Below are 15960 nucleotides of genomic sequence, written 5' to 3'. Positions count from 1 at the left end.
GTAAAACTGAGGTAATAATACTCAAGTGAATTGCTTTGACAACCTCAAGAAATGTTAAAGTATTTTACAATCAATAAAATGTTATATAAGAGAAGGCATTATTACTATTACAAGCACATATGTTTTACTGATTTTTTTCCCCCCAAAATATCCAGCCCCAGGCCCTGGATATAATCAATAAAATGAGTGAAATGAACCAACTAGGAATCTGAAAACCTGAGTTCTGAAGTCTATTCTGCCAGCTGCACAACCTTCAGCCTGACATTTGAACTCTTATTTATTAGAGTATAGGTGATTTATAGTGTTGTGTCAATTTCTGCCGTACAGCATAGTGACCAAGTCATACATATATACACATTCCTTTTCTCATACTATCTTCCATCGCGTCCTACCCCAAGGGGGTGGACATAGTTCCCTGTGCTGTACAGTAGGACCCCATTGCTTATCCATTCCAAATGTAGTAGTTTGCATCTACCAACTCCCAAAGTCTCAGTCCATCCCAATTCTTTCTCCCTCACCCCTGGCCACCACAAGTCTGCTCTCCATGTTCATGATCTGTTTCTCTTTTGGCATCTGAATTCTGTTTGCTCTTTGGTAAAGTGAGAGGGTTTGTTTAGCGTCTAGACCAATGATTCTCAACCCCAGCTGCACATGAAAAACACCTAGGGGACTTAGAAAAAGCATGTGCCTTGATCCCACCTCCAATTGACCCAGACTCTGGAGGTGAAGCTCATGGACAGGTATTAAAACCTTTCGTTTAATTTTTTTTTTGTCTTTTTTTGCCATTTCTTGGGCCACTCCCACGGCATATGGGGATTCCTAGGCTAGGGGTCGAATCGGAGCCTATGCCAGAGCCACAGCAGCACGGAATCCGAGCCTCGTCTGCGACCTGCACCACAGCTTATGCAATGACAGATCCTTAACCCACTGAGTGAGACCAGGGATCGAACCTGCAACCTCATGGTTTCTAGTTGGATTTGTTAACCACTGAGCCACGACGGGAACTCCAAAACCTTTTGTTTAATTTTGAAAAAACCACAAACCTACAGAAAAGTTGGAAACACAGAATAAAGAACTCCCCCCCGCCGAATCATTTAGAGAAGTTTGGCCACCTAGTGATCCATCATCCTTGAATTCTTTAATGTGAGTTCTATAAACAAGGACATTCTTCAACTCAGACACAATAAAACCATCAGAATCTGATGATTAACATCAATACATTCAAGGTACCATTCAAGTTCAACCTTGCCTCCAAAATGTCTCTTGCAAACTGTACTTGTTTAGAATCACATCTTGCACTTCGTTGTCATAGATCTTACTTTCCTTTATCCTGGAACAATTCCTTAGTATCTCCTCCACTTTCATGACCTTGACATTTTTTGAGATTATAGGCTATTTATTTTTTAGAATGTCCTTCACTGTGGGCTGGTCTGATGCTTCCTCGTGACTAGATTCAGATGATGCACATTAGAAAAGAACATCCCAGAAGTGGTGCTTGTTCTTCACAGCAAGGTGCACGATTTCAGCGTGTCCCATCACTGATAAAGGTCACTTTGGCTTGGGCGATGTGGGCCAATCTTCTCAACTGTAAAGTTAGTCTTGTCCCTCTTTGTAATGAATGAATATTTAGTGGGAGATATTCTGTAAATATTGTGTACCTTACAAATATCTAATGCATTCATTTATTTCTATGTTTTCCTGATTTTCTATTTTATTCAATGTTTTCATACGTTATGATCGTTGTTTATTTTGATGCTCAGATTCTCCCCAATTTGGCCAGTGGGAGCTCCATCAAGTTGGCTCCTTTTATATGCCCCCATCTTTGAGTGCTCCTTGCTTTCTGGTACCGCAAGATGTTCCAGGCTCATCTGGTCCTTTCCTTGCCACTGCCCTGGAATCAGTGATTCTAGCTCCTTTTAGCACAGAATGGATATATAGAGACATATATCTAGATATATGTCTATATATAGACATATTTCTATATATATTTTGTCTTTTTGTCTTTTTAGGACCTTACCTGCGGCATATGGAGGTTCCCAGGCCAGGGGTCTAATCAGAGCTGTAGCCGCTGGCATAGGCCACAGCAATGCCATATCTGAGCCATGTCTGCAACCTATACCACAGCTCATGGCAACACTGGATCCTTAACCCACTGAGCGAGGCCAGGGATTGAACCCGCAACCTCATCGTTCCTAGTCAGATTCGTTTCCATTGTGCCACAATGGGAACTCCCCAGAGTGGAATTTGATGCGAAGCTTAGGGTGCTAGGTCTGCTCATTGCTATTGGGCAGCTGTGACTCCTAGACTCTCTGTGTGGGTAGAGTTAGGGAATGCATGAACATATCAATATGCACACACACTTTAATATCTATATTTATTTCTATCCTTATGTATATATTTTGAAACCATGAATTTATACTGATTCCAATTCTAATTTAATACCACAAGGTTTATCCTGGTTTTCTCCCTTTCAAAATTTGTAACTCCTTCTCATCTTCAGGAGTTTAGGCATTTGAAACAAATACTAACGAAGAAAATGCTCTAGAGATTTTCTTTGCTTTCATTGCCTGCCAAACCTAAAATTAAAATCACAAATTGGTAAATGAGATCCACCTCTTTTTTGCAGCTCTATTATGTTAAAATTTCTTAAACATACACATACACATGTATACACATGCGCACCTACAAATTTTTTTAAGCTAAGAAGAACTGTGTTCTCCTAGACATTTTAATGTTGCTTTTACACAGGTCTATGGAACTGTGCTGTCCTTAACATCTGTTTAATTGTCATTAAAGTATGACCTTCCTATATTAATTTTTAAAAAATATTACAGGAAAATGCACCTTCGTGCATTCAAAATCAGAAGCAGGGTGCATAAATAGATTTGTCTCTTGTCAGGAGCAGTGGAGTGGACGTCTTCTACAAGATGGGAAAAGTTGTGCATTCAGCAATCCGTGACGGGCACACATTGAGCCAGACAACACCACGCTGGAACTCTGCCTGCCTGATGGACAAGCAAAGATGGGATTATTTGTGTTGATAAAGCTTGTATCAGTCACAGTGGAAAAGAGGCAGCTACTGCAGAAGGAGATAGCCATTCAGGAATGTTTATGTCATATTATTTGCCCTTTGCTTCACATGCACTTCATTTTCAATATTCCCCTTGGCTGTAAGACTGTGTTTCCATTTAGAGGTATCACACATTTCATTCTCAATCCCTCCAGTAATAAGAGAGGGTGTGAGATGGTCTAAATATTGACATTTTCTCTTGGGGTATGTGGTATTTTGGGGGTATTGAGCTGCCAACAAAAAGTTTAATTGTGCTTGGAAAGTAAAAGAAAAATGAAAATTCTCTCTTCTGGAATTCTTTGAAACTGCAATAATCATGCATACTATGCTAGATTGCCAATTTGGCCTCAGTCTTTGTCACCCAAACACTCCTCACCTTTTAGTAGTTCCAAACCTCTTATTGCTACAATGTTAAGTGTCAAGTGGTTCTTTCTTTACAGATGGTTATGCCTTTAAGGTATGTATCACATAGGAGCAGTCATAGCCGCGTGTTTATTATTTTATGTAAATGGTTACAGTTTTAACTATGTGTTTGCTGGACATTCAGTCACTCATAATTACTAAACCTCTATACCATTAAAGCAATCACCCTGCAATTAATCAATTGTTGTATTTTAACCTGCTAACTTTTTATTAGATGGAAATCAGACATCCCTTAGAATCTCTCTTTTTAAAATTTTTTTAATTTATTTTTTTGGTCTTTTTGCTATTTCCTGGGCCGCTCCAGTGGCATATGGAGGTTCCCAGGCTAGGGATCTAATCGGAGCTGTAGCCACCGGCCTACACCAGAGCCACAGTAACGTGGGATCCGAGCCGCGTCTGCAACCTACACCACAGCTCATGGCAACGCCAGATCCTTAACCCACTGAGCAAGGCCAGGGACCGAACCCGCAACCTCATGGTTCCTAGTCAGATTTGTTAACCACTGCGCCACGATGGGAACTCCAGACATCCCTTAGAATCTCTTTGACTTCAAAGAAGATGCTTGCCCAATGACAAGGCCCTAAAATATCAATAAATTACAGGATTAAGTTAGCATAGCCCAATGGGTAACTGGTTGCACTGGCTCACTTGCTTAAATTCTCTGCATTTCTCTTAGGGGTGAGAGGAGGTAAGGGCCAATATGAGAGACTAGTAGAAAAGGAGTCATCACCTTATGAGGATATAAATGAACCACTTTGCAAGAGATCGGGCCATAGAAGCCCAAATATATTTGAATGTAAAAAATTGGAAAAAGTAGGGTAATGTATTTTACAAAAGGAAAGAATGAGAGTATAATTTTCTCTAAAGGAAAAATATTTTCTGATAATGAAACCAGAATGTTAGTCCTTAAGAGTGTTTTTTTGTTGTTGTTGTTGTTTTTTTTTTTTTTTTTTTTTAATGTAACAAACTATTTCTTGTTCACAGTTGAAATCTTTTGGAAGTAGCCTATCTTTCGATCAAGTCAGTTGAATGGCTCAAACGACGTAAAATTTTACTGTTTTGATGATTGGACTACTGATGCTACAATGAAGAGGAGCCGCCCTAAGAGTTTGCTCTCTTTTTGAAATTTCCAACCATGCATTTGAACTAAACCCACTCTACCCAAAATAAGGCAACATTCCATTGGAAATGTGAAACAAAATTAGGCATTTCTACTACATTTTTAATATCCAGGGATTGTCCTTTCTTGGAGGGCTTTTCTTTTTCCTGACCTATTTAGAAAAAGGGGTATGAAAAAAAAAAAGTAGCCCTGTTTACAGTCAAACCTCTCTTTTGGTATAAAACCAGTTAAGTAGAGAACATTGCATCATGCATGAGAGAATCTTCCCCTGGGTGCGTCTAAAGCCGAGCACAGAGTGCCATCCACAGACTCTAACAGATGCCCAACAGAGGGGATCCAGGCCCTCACCTCCCTCCAGTCTCTTGTGTTAATGAGGACTCTTGATGCAGTTTAAGACACACTAGTGAGCAGCTCTAAATCAGAGCTCGTCTCGCTGAAGGAAACTTTACAATGGGTACCGAGGCCGGTGGGTTAGAATTCCAGATGTGGGGCCTGTACCCTGCCTCTGACCAGCATCCATTTCTGCGCTCCACAGCTGGTCCATGTAAATGTGCCATATTGCCGTCCATCTGCTCAGAGAGCGCACAGTGGCACATCTCTCTCTGACAGTGGACCGTTTTATTGAATGCTATAAATATTGAAATTCATAGGCATGAAGCAGCAGATTTTTAATGTTACTTAGAGAGACATTTGAGCCACAACCTTTGGCAGAAGCATACACTGTTAGTATCTCAGTACACTGTGCACCATTTGGTTCAGACTCATGAACAACTTTTCTGGGGATTTCATGGCTCTCCAATCCCAGGTAAAATGGAGTACAGACCCTGAGGGATGACATTTAGTGTGAATGTCACCCTGCATGCAATGTGCTTTTGGGATCCGGACTTTCCAGCCCTGTGCTGTGTTAAACCATATGTTAATGTTTTTATACTCAGAAAAGATTAGATTGGGGACCAATAAAGTTTCAAAACTACAAATAATAGGCTAACCATGGCGAAACGTGAAGCATTCCTTCAGCTGATTTTTTTCCAAAGTCTCTGCAATTTTCATTTTTGAAATGTCAGGGCTATATTTTGTTATAGGAAACCAGCTTATCCATATTTTATAAGCTAATATGTGCAAATTTTGTACCAGAGAGTAAACATCCCCATTAATTTGAAATTACTGGCATGGACTGGATAAGAAATAGAAAATTGCATTGGGGCGGTTTGCCCCCTCTTGACCAAATAATCCTGAGCAAACTTTGAGGCAAAAAGGAATCAGAGCAAACTAAGTGAATCGAGTAAGTCAAAGCTCAGGAATGGAAAGGGTGTGTGTTACCTTCTGTGGTTTTGGCTTCTGCGGTATTGTTCTTTGTCCTTAACGGATGAACAGGGAGACAAGGCAAAGCTGTTTAAGACAAAAATGGATGCATAGAGCTGCCTGTATTTTTCCTTCATTTCTCTTGTGAAAATGCTAAAGAAGCAGGAAATGCAATTGTCAGGGCTTTAACAGCGGAAGCGAATCATTCATTTAGAACAGTAAGTAGTTGGAAAAGAATGCAATCATGCTCCCAGTTTGGCATTTGTTTACATCGGAGCTGTTTAGCAAATGTGACAACTATTAAAATAATAAAATACTTTTCCTGCCTAATTGATGTAAAGAATTGAAGATGATCAAAATCCAAACGGAATTTCAATTATTCTTCTGGCATGTACATTTCTCAAGACCGTGATGCTTTTTTAACTTTGCATAATTATCATTCTTCAATTTCTCTGTGGTCTTTGTAGGTTTTTTTTTTTTCCTGTCTTTTTAAATAGCAACTTGCATCTTTATTGCTGAAGTTGTAACACTCCAACAATAAGCTGTGTCATTGCTCAAACATTTCCCCGAGTTCCCAATCAGCAGAGTTATGTAAGGTGGCAGGTTAATAAATGCGACACACTGAAATCATTTGTACCAGATTATCTCTCCTTCCAAACTCTGACAGATGCTAAGTCCAGCTGGTAAAAAAAGTTTATAGGCGAGTTGGATCTGGGGTCTTCACACACTCCACAATGTTGGCTACCAATGCTTGTTTTAATGAGTCACGGATTGCCTGTTTATCTTCTGCTCCCTGCTGTTTCTGCATTTTCTCTTCCAGAACAATCCTAGAAACACATGCTGCCACAGACGCTGGAGCAATGTGTGTAGACATTTGAGCCAAATTATTATAAAGAACTCTTTCTTCTCTGATATTAAAAAAGGGGGCGAGAATTGCACATTGCCTAGCAAATCGTTATCTCAGATGTTCACTGTGACATGCTCAATATGGCCTACCAGAAAAAGTTGGAGACATTTGAAACCTTAACAACTACACAAAATGACACTGTAATTGGCGGGTTTTGTTGTTCATGTTCTGGCTCAGCTCAAACTGCTCTAAACACTTTGTTTAATGATGTTACATTATGACAACACATGGCTTCTATACAGCAAGTCATCATGTTTAACATGCAAGGACACAGGACAAGTAGTGAGTGGCCAGGAAGCAGGATCAGGAGTCACCCTTCAAAGTTCTCACCCCAAACCAAAAGATTATTAAACACAAAGTCTCCATTAATGCCTCTTTTTTACCAAAGGACCACTGAAGTCAGGTTTCCAATCCCATCAGTTTATCTTTTTTAGGAAGGCTCTTGGTGGGTGTGCGTGCGTATGTGTGCAAGTGTGTGTGTGTGTGTGTGTGTATTGGGGGAGAAGGGGATATTGCCATCACATTTAATATTTAACTGAGACTTGGGAGAATGTATGAAAAGGAAAAAGAGAAACACACATGTGAGATTGTTGCTTTAAGCAAATTGCTTGCTGACATTCAAGTATTTTCTTTTGATGTCAACAATTTTTTTAAAAATACAACAAGAAAGTACACATTTTCCTCTAGATAGATTTTTTAATATGGTATTCTAACAATACTAACTTCATTTTAATAAAATTTGTTGCCATCTTCTGTATGTCTAGCTTTTGCTATCTTAGAAATATATAGTGAAAATCGATGGAACATCCACCCTCAGATATTTTGATTTATAATAATGTAGAGGGATGACATATATCAACAAATGCAATGTAGGAATATACAGAAAAGTGCAGATGTAAAATAGCTTTGACGGAAGAGTCCAGTTAAAGATTATCATGGCCAATTGGAAAATGTTTGGCATGACATTTGTGGAAGCATTTAGTATTGGGATAAGTAAATTTGGGAGAGGGAGTGTTGGACCAAGATATGTGAAACTGCATTTGGATGTTTGGAATGTTCCCGGGGAAGCCTAGTAAGAATAGATGCTGAGTCTGTGCATAAAGCCGGACATCCTGACAAGCTGATTTTCATGCTCTAGGAAATGCTTAGTGGTCATTGCTAAAAATAATCATTTTGACCAGGAGAAATTGGGAAACTGGTGTGTGGCATGAAGTAAGGACATAATATAAAACATTTTGGAGGAGACAAAAGCAGAAGTGCAGGAAATGTGAAGTCATTAAGAATTTATATTATGATTGAATATAATTTCATTATCTCAAAAAATCTGAAGGGAGATTTTTTTCTCCCACCTATCGCTCAGTGTACTTGATAGAAGATCTCTTCTGATAATAATCATGGATATTGGATTTCAGAACAACATTGTAAATCAACTATATTTCAATAAAACTTTAAAAAAGGAGAAAAATAAAACACCAGTTATTTAAAGAAATGAAATATATTCTGAAATTTCAATTTAAAAATCAAGAAATGTAAATAAGTAAACAAGCTACTTTTTCATTCATTATACAAGGTCCTGAAGTGTGAAGAAAGTTGTGAATTTTCTCCATTTTGTATGCTCTCTATTTCCGAAAGTAACTGAAATGACTTAAAGATGAAACATGGCAGAAATGTCCCTATAGAGACAGATGGAAGAGACTATTTCAGACTCCTACTGTGAGCAAGCAAATCTTAAACGATCATTGGATGGTAAGTTATTGACATCTAAAATGGTAATGTAATATGTTGTGTTACATCCTTGATTATTTAAAATAAAACTCTGATAATCATAAGTTTGTTTTTGAAGTCTGTGAGTCTGTTTCTGTTCTGCAAATAAGTTCATTTTTACATCACAAACTTATGGTTACCAAAGGGGACAGGTGGGAGAGATGGACTGGGGGATTGGGCTTGGCATATGCACACAGTGGTGTGTTGAATGATTGGCCAATGGAGACCTGCTGTATAGCACGAGGAACTCTCTCCAATATTCTGTGATAAGATATATGGGAAAAGAATCTGAAAAAGAATGGAATGTGTACGTGTATAACTGAATCGCTTTGTTGTACAGCAGAAATTATCACAGCCTTTGTTGTTAACCCTCTGGCATCCCCAGAACTCGCTAACCTCCACCTGTAGAGTTCTCTCTTCAACCTGCCCAACATGCTCCTTTTTCTAGGAGTCCTGCTTCAAGAGGAATACAAGTGTCTCACCACCTGCTTCTCCTTTTTCTTCCCATAATTCTACTAGGCAAAAAGAATGGGTCCCCTCCAGTCTTAATGGAATTCTTCATGATGTTATATTCCCTTCTGCTTTTTCACAGTAGTTATTGTTTTCCCATTTTCCTGAGGAATAGTGACAGAATTTTTGCTAGAGAATTATGGGAAAGAGGGTAAAAAACACATCAATTTAATATTTTCAAAGTATTAGTTTATTTGGAAAATTCAACAGTAAAGAAAGAACTTTGGTTAATGGACAAGAAGGAAAGATGCTAGCATTGTGAGTGTAGCAAAGAAATACAGGTATTTCTGTTCAAATGCAATGTATATAATCCTGAAAAGCATATTCCCCAAAGGTGCAAGACATATTCTAAAAATACCAGGGCTCTTGAAAAGCAGGGTTGGGACAGATTTTCCAAAACCTATAGAATTTGCACCTGGAGCATTAGCTGAAGACAATAGAAATCCCAATTAGAATTCTGGTACAGTTGCATGTCTATGGGTCACATCATATCAACAGTTAGCTTGCCTTACGCCCAGCGATACTGCTTCCTCTTTTGAAATATCTCATTAAAAATCATCTGATCCATATAGAGAACAAACTTGTGGTTGCCAAAGAGGAGGTGGGGAAAGATGGATTGGGAGTTTGGGATTAACAGATGCGAACTATTATATATAGAATGGATAAACAAGGTCCTACTACATAGCACAGGGAACTATATTCAATATCCTATAATAAACCATAATGGAAAATAATAAGAAAAAGAATATGTGTAAGTGAATTGCTTTACTGTCTAGTACAAATTAACACAACACTGTAAATCAATTATACTTGAATAAAATAAATGTTAGAAACAATCTGATCCAAGACATATATTTCTTTTTAATTTAATTTTTTATTCTATATTGGAATATAGTTGATGTATAATGCTGTGTTAATTTCAGGTATACAGCAAAGTGATTCAGTTACACACATACATATATCCATTATTATTCAGATTCTTTTCCTATATAGGTTATTACAGAATATTGAGTAGAGTTCCCTGTGTTATACATAGGTCCTGGTTGATTATCTATTTTATACATAGTAGTGTGCATACAATAATCCCAAACTCCCAATCCATACTCCTCAAACCTTTCTGCTTTGGTAACCATAAGTCTGTTTTCAAAGTCTGTGAGTCTGTTTTGCAAGTAAGTTTATTTGTATCACTTTAAGATACTAAATATAAGTGATATCATAGGATATTTGTCTTTCTTTGTCTGATTTACTACATTTGGTATGATAATTTCTAGGTCCATCCATGTTGCTGCAAATGACATTATTTCATTCTTTTTTATGGATGAGTAATATTCCATTGTATACATTCCTCTGTTGATGAATATTTAGGTTGTTTCTATATCTTAGCTATTGTAAATAGTACTGCAGTGAACATTGGGGTGCATGTATCTTTTCAAATTATGGGTTTTTTTTCTGAATATATGCCCAGGAGTGGGATTTCTGGATCAGATGGTAGTCCTATTTCTAGTTTTTTAATGAACTTCCATTCTATTCGTCATAGTGGTTTTACCATTTTACATTCCCATCAACAGTGTAAGAGAGTTCTCTTTTATCCACACCCTCTTCAGCATTTATTATTTGTAGACTTTTTGATAATTGCCATTCTGACTGGTGTGAGGTCCTATCTCATTATAGTTTTGATTTGCTTTTTTCTAATACTTAGTGATGCTGAAAGCATCTTGTCATGTGCTTCTTGGCCATCTGTACAAGACATATTTTTTTCATCAGTCAAAAAGCAATTTCTTATAGAATGAAACTTGTTCATAGCTTCTTCATCGATACTATCACTTTCCAAGATAGTTTTTTTTTTTTTTAAATGGATTTGGTTTTCTTTCTTTTTTTTTTTTTTTTTTTTTTTTTAGAAATTTTCATTACACATTTTAAGAAACTTAAGTCCATAGTTTAGAGTTCACTGTGTTGAACATTCTAGGGGTTTTGATACATGTGTAATGACATGTGTCTATCCTTACCATATTGACAGGAAAATAGCTGCAGTGCTCTAAACATTCTCTATGTACCACCTGTTCACCCCTCCCCTCCTCCTCCTAACCCCTGGCCACCATTGACCTTTTTACTGTCTCCATAATTTGACCTTTTCCAGATTGTCATATAGTTGGACTTGTACAATGTGTCACCTTTTCATACTGGCTTCTTTCCATTAACAATGTGTATTTAGGTTTTCTTCTATATCTTTTCATGGCATGAGAGCTCATTTCTTTTTATCTCTAAATAATAGTCTAATGTGTGGATGTGCCACAGTTTGTGTATCCCTTCACTTATTGAAGGACATCTTTGTTGCTTTCAAGTTTGGGCAATTATGAGTAAAGCTGCTATAAACTTTAATGTGCAGATTATTTAACACAAAGGAAACCAGAGGGATGGAGCCAGCCATCCGTTGCACTAAAGAAAGTGGCTTCTCTCAGATTTTCAGCTCCTTCTTATGCCTTTCAAATACTGATAGAATGTGAATTGTGAGGAAGGTTGCCCTTGATTCTGTTCAAAACATTACAGTTTGGGAAAATTTGCACATCAACCAACATGTTTTCTGCATTTTACTGACATCATACTCTAAGTTAGATTTAAGGTGTCCTTGCGTGTGTGAGAAAATTGTGTTGGGAGCTTCAGCCTTCCTGTATTTCACAATCTTTTCATGAGTAAGCACTTCTTACGCCAGAATACAGTGTGGACTATACTTAAGAAGAGTAGAAATCTTTCCATCACTCAGTAGTGGGGTTTGATGACTTCTATGCACACAAGTCCTTCTAAAGTCAAAATTTCCTTTGTTCTATGCCTTGGCCCAGACTTCATTATCTTAGCAGCTACTCATTAAAATATACACACTACTATATATAAAATAGTTAACCAACAAGGAACACACAGGGAACTCTACTCAAAATTATATATATCATATATATTGTATATTGTATAGATATATGTATAATTGAATCACCTTGCTGTACATGTGAAACTAATACAACTTTGTAAATCCACTGTACTTCACAAAAATTTAAAAAAGACTTCGTGTATCATTTTGACCATCTCTACAGACTTGAATTCCTTGCCAAATGGAGGTTCCTGCAGCAGAAATATGACCCACTTTCCTTAAACTTGGAAATGGCACTGTTTTCCAGAAATAAATAGATCCCGTGATCATCTGAGGGACCTCACACATGCAGCGCCTGAAAGAGTATAATTGACACTCAAAGCAGGGCATGAATTTTTTCTCTGATCCTCACCCCCAGATTTATCATTCCAAATTTTTGAGGAGAAAACTGACTCAGGAAAGTCATATGAGAGCCAGATAATGCCGGAAGTGGAGTCTGTCCCCAGGTCTTCCTGGTTCTAACCACCATCTTCTTTCCTCTGCCTGACTCATCCAAGCAGCCCTTCTGGCAGAAGGATGTGTGAGCACCACATCCAGGCAGGACGATGCCCTGGCTGGTCCTCCTTTGCCATGTGCCCTCCATTCTACAATAGGGGCCTGAGACTGAGGATGAAAAGCTGGAGCCAGTGTCACTCCAGAGCCACAGCCTTAATGGGACCAGATCCTGCCTTATGCTGCTGGAAAGTGTCAGTAGTTAGTTAAAAGCCACTCAAATTCTTCATTTTCCTACACTTGAGGACGGTTCCAAAACAGCCTCATTCTTGGGATACATCCTTCTACGCATGGCGGTATAAATATGGCCAGGTTATTCCTTTACACATAAAAGATGTTTGTGTTGTCCCCAAATGATGCATGCTGCAGAATGCTTTATATACATAAAAAATAAAATCTATCAAGATGTCAAGTGCTGCTCCATGAAAATAGAGTTTCAAGTGTTTTCTACTTGAAATTCTATCTTCATGAAAAGAATTCTATCTTCTTGAAAAGAATTTCTACTTTTTTACATTTTTGCAATCAAACAGACAAAAATACCTGGGTTGATGTTTACTTGAGATGCAGTAAGATATGGCATACTATAGACTTTGGAGTCAGGTGAGTTGAGTTTAAATCTGTGCTCTGTGACCGTAGAACAATCGGGTAGATTCTATGAGTTTTAGCTTTTCAGTCTTACAGAGGAGAGGATGATTTAGTCCTTATAGGATTTCTGTGAAGATTATGAGTAATGATGTATGTAAAGCACTTAGCATAACGTTGGCCCATAGTAATCAGAGTTATCAACATTTACACAGTGACTCTTCTGTGCCACTTAACTCATTTAATGCTCACAGGAGTCCCTGTGGGGTAGTATGTTATCAGCCTCCTCTACAAGTCTGAAAGCTGAAGGACAGAGAGGGTACATACCCTCCCTAAAGCTTCACTGGGAAACTTGGTGAAGCAAGAATATGAACCCAGGCAATTTTGTTCCTAAAGCTTCTCTTTTAATCACGAAGCAACTCTGCTCTCAAATACTACTGTTCTCAGGAACCCTCCTTTCAATATAATCACTTGGTAAGTGCTGGCTCTCATTTCCCTCTTTTCTCACTATCATATATTCTGTTTTTATAGATTACTTATTTTTAATATCATTCGTGTTTAAAAGTTGAAGGGTGAGCTCCTTGGTAACCTAGTGAATTAAGGATCAGGCGTTGACACTGCTGTGGCTCGGGTTGCTGCTAGGGTGCAGTTCAATCCCTGGCCCAGGAACTTCCTCATGCCTCAGGGATGGCCCCCCCAAAAAGTCAAAGAAAACACAGGATCCTGGAGTTTCCATTGTGGTTCAGCAGGTTAAGGATCTGACTAGCTTGATCCTTGGCCTTGCTCAGTGGGTTAAAGATCCAGCGTGCACAAGTTGCGGCACAGCTTGGAGCTAGTGTTGTGGTGGCCGGCAGGTGCAGCACCGATTCGACCCCGAGTCCGGGAAATTCCATATGCTGCAGGTGCTGCCATAAAAAGGCAAAACAAAACAAAAACAAAAATACAGGATCCTCCTTAAATAAATATTGATATGACATCTCTTGTGGAGAAGAATTGAAAAGTAACTACGTCATCCTTCCTCCTTCTGTTCTTAACTATTTTCTTCTATTCCTTTTGTCATGGGTCTCCTATCTAAACAGGTGACCTCTATAGGAAGATACCCCCCCTTTTTTGGTCTTTTTGTCTTTTCTAGGGCCACTTCAGCGGCATATGGAGGTTCCCAGGCTAGGGGTCTAATCGGAGCTGTAGCCACCGGCCTACACCACAGCCACAGCAACGCCAGATCCTTAACCCACCGAGCAAGGCCAGGGATCGAACCTGCAACCTCATGGTTCCTAGTTGGATTCGTTAACCACTGCGCCATGATGGGAACTCCTCCATGTAGGAAGATACTTAACACAGTTTTCATTGTAATTAGGCCAAGAATCATATCGTTTGGTAAAAAACCATGCTCCTTGGCAACAAATAATGAGTCACTTGCTATTATTTAAAAAAAAAAAAAAACAAAAAACCTCCCATAATGTAGTCTTAAAAGATCCATTTCCAGCCTATGGACTGATTCAGTGTATTGGGATTTGATAAAAGAAATACAAAGGAAAAGCACTTTCAACTGTCTTACATTATCTACAGAACATTTGATTTTTTTTTTTCCTTTTTTCCTCCAGTGGGAGAAAGTGTGCACCATCCTGGAAATTGTCAATGCACCAAATTTTTGTCTACCCATTTTCGTGTGTGTGTGTGTGTGTGTGTGTGTGCGTGCACGTGGTTGTGCCCATGGCATGTGGAATTTCCTAGGCCAGGAATGGAAGAAGAACGATAGCAGCGACCCGAGCCACTGTAGTGACAATCCAGATACTTAATCTGCTGAGCTATAGGGAACTCCTATTTCCATCCATTTTGACAATGGGTATCTTACCTTGTTTATATCAGTATTTGACAGGAGAGAGAGGCCATCATCCTTACTGTGTATTTAGCCAAGAGAAATTCTGCTCTAAGAATTCCACACACACACTCTTAAAGAGCCCTTATTAATCTAGAAGTTGACTTTATTCTCAACTGCTTCTCTTATGAAAAAGCCTGTGTGTTTTACACTAACACAGGAATAATTATTTAAAGCAATTCCCAATGGTTGTGTTCTTGCTTTATTTAGCTGTTTGAACAGTATGCTAATGACAGGAAGAAAACATACATATAAAATATTGTAAGCATCAGGACTTAGTAGGAGAGAGTAAGTTTGGCTTCAGACCATGAAATCTTATTCTGTGGTTGCCTTCTTAATGGCATCTCTTGAGGCCAGTGGTTTTACATTCTCTCAATTGTATGGGGTCACTCTGGCAGCACTGACCAAGTAGAAAACATTCAGCCAGGGAAAACAATAGCAGAAGTCACCCTTTAAGTGTCCTGCCTTCTATATCATGCAATTGACGCCAAGGCTCCCCACTAAGATGTCACTGTTTGACCAGTTTGCTTTAAAACAGCTTAATTAGCTGAAAGGAAAGCTATGTCTGAGCATGTTGGTGAGAAAAAAACAAAAAGATCTCCCCTTTCAGAAAGCTCATGCTCTATCTTGTCGGAAATCTTTGGTTCTGAAACAAAACAACATTCCTTTCATATGCAGTCAAGTCCCTGACAACAAATTTTCCTCGATCGGGAAATAATTGGTTTGGAGTCTCCATGTGGACATTTGGGTTCAGGTTCTATATATACAGCTGGGTCTGTGTGGGACCCAGACGCAGGCACCCATGGCATTGCTAGCGGGATTCTTGCCAATAGCCTGTGTTGATTTCCTTTATCCAGAAAGATCTAAAGCTTACTATGGCATAAAGTCTATGTAGACTTTCTGATTAAAATCTGCTAACTTTATGATGCCAAAGTGACTCAAGCGCTAATATTGAGAAAAACCCACCACTTCATTCATTTGCTTCTCACTG

Source organism: Sus scrofa, chromosome 1, assembly GCF_000003025.6.
Source record: "Sus scrofa isolate TJ Tabasco breed Duroc chromosome 1, Sscrofa11.1, whole genome shotgun sequence".
NCBI lineage: Eukaryota > Metazoa > Chordata > Mammalia > Artiodactyla > Suidae > Sus > Sus scrofa.
This window is presented reverse-complemented; position numbering follows the sequence as displayed.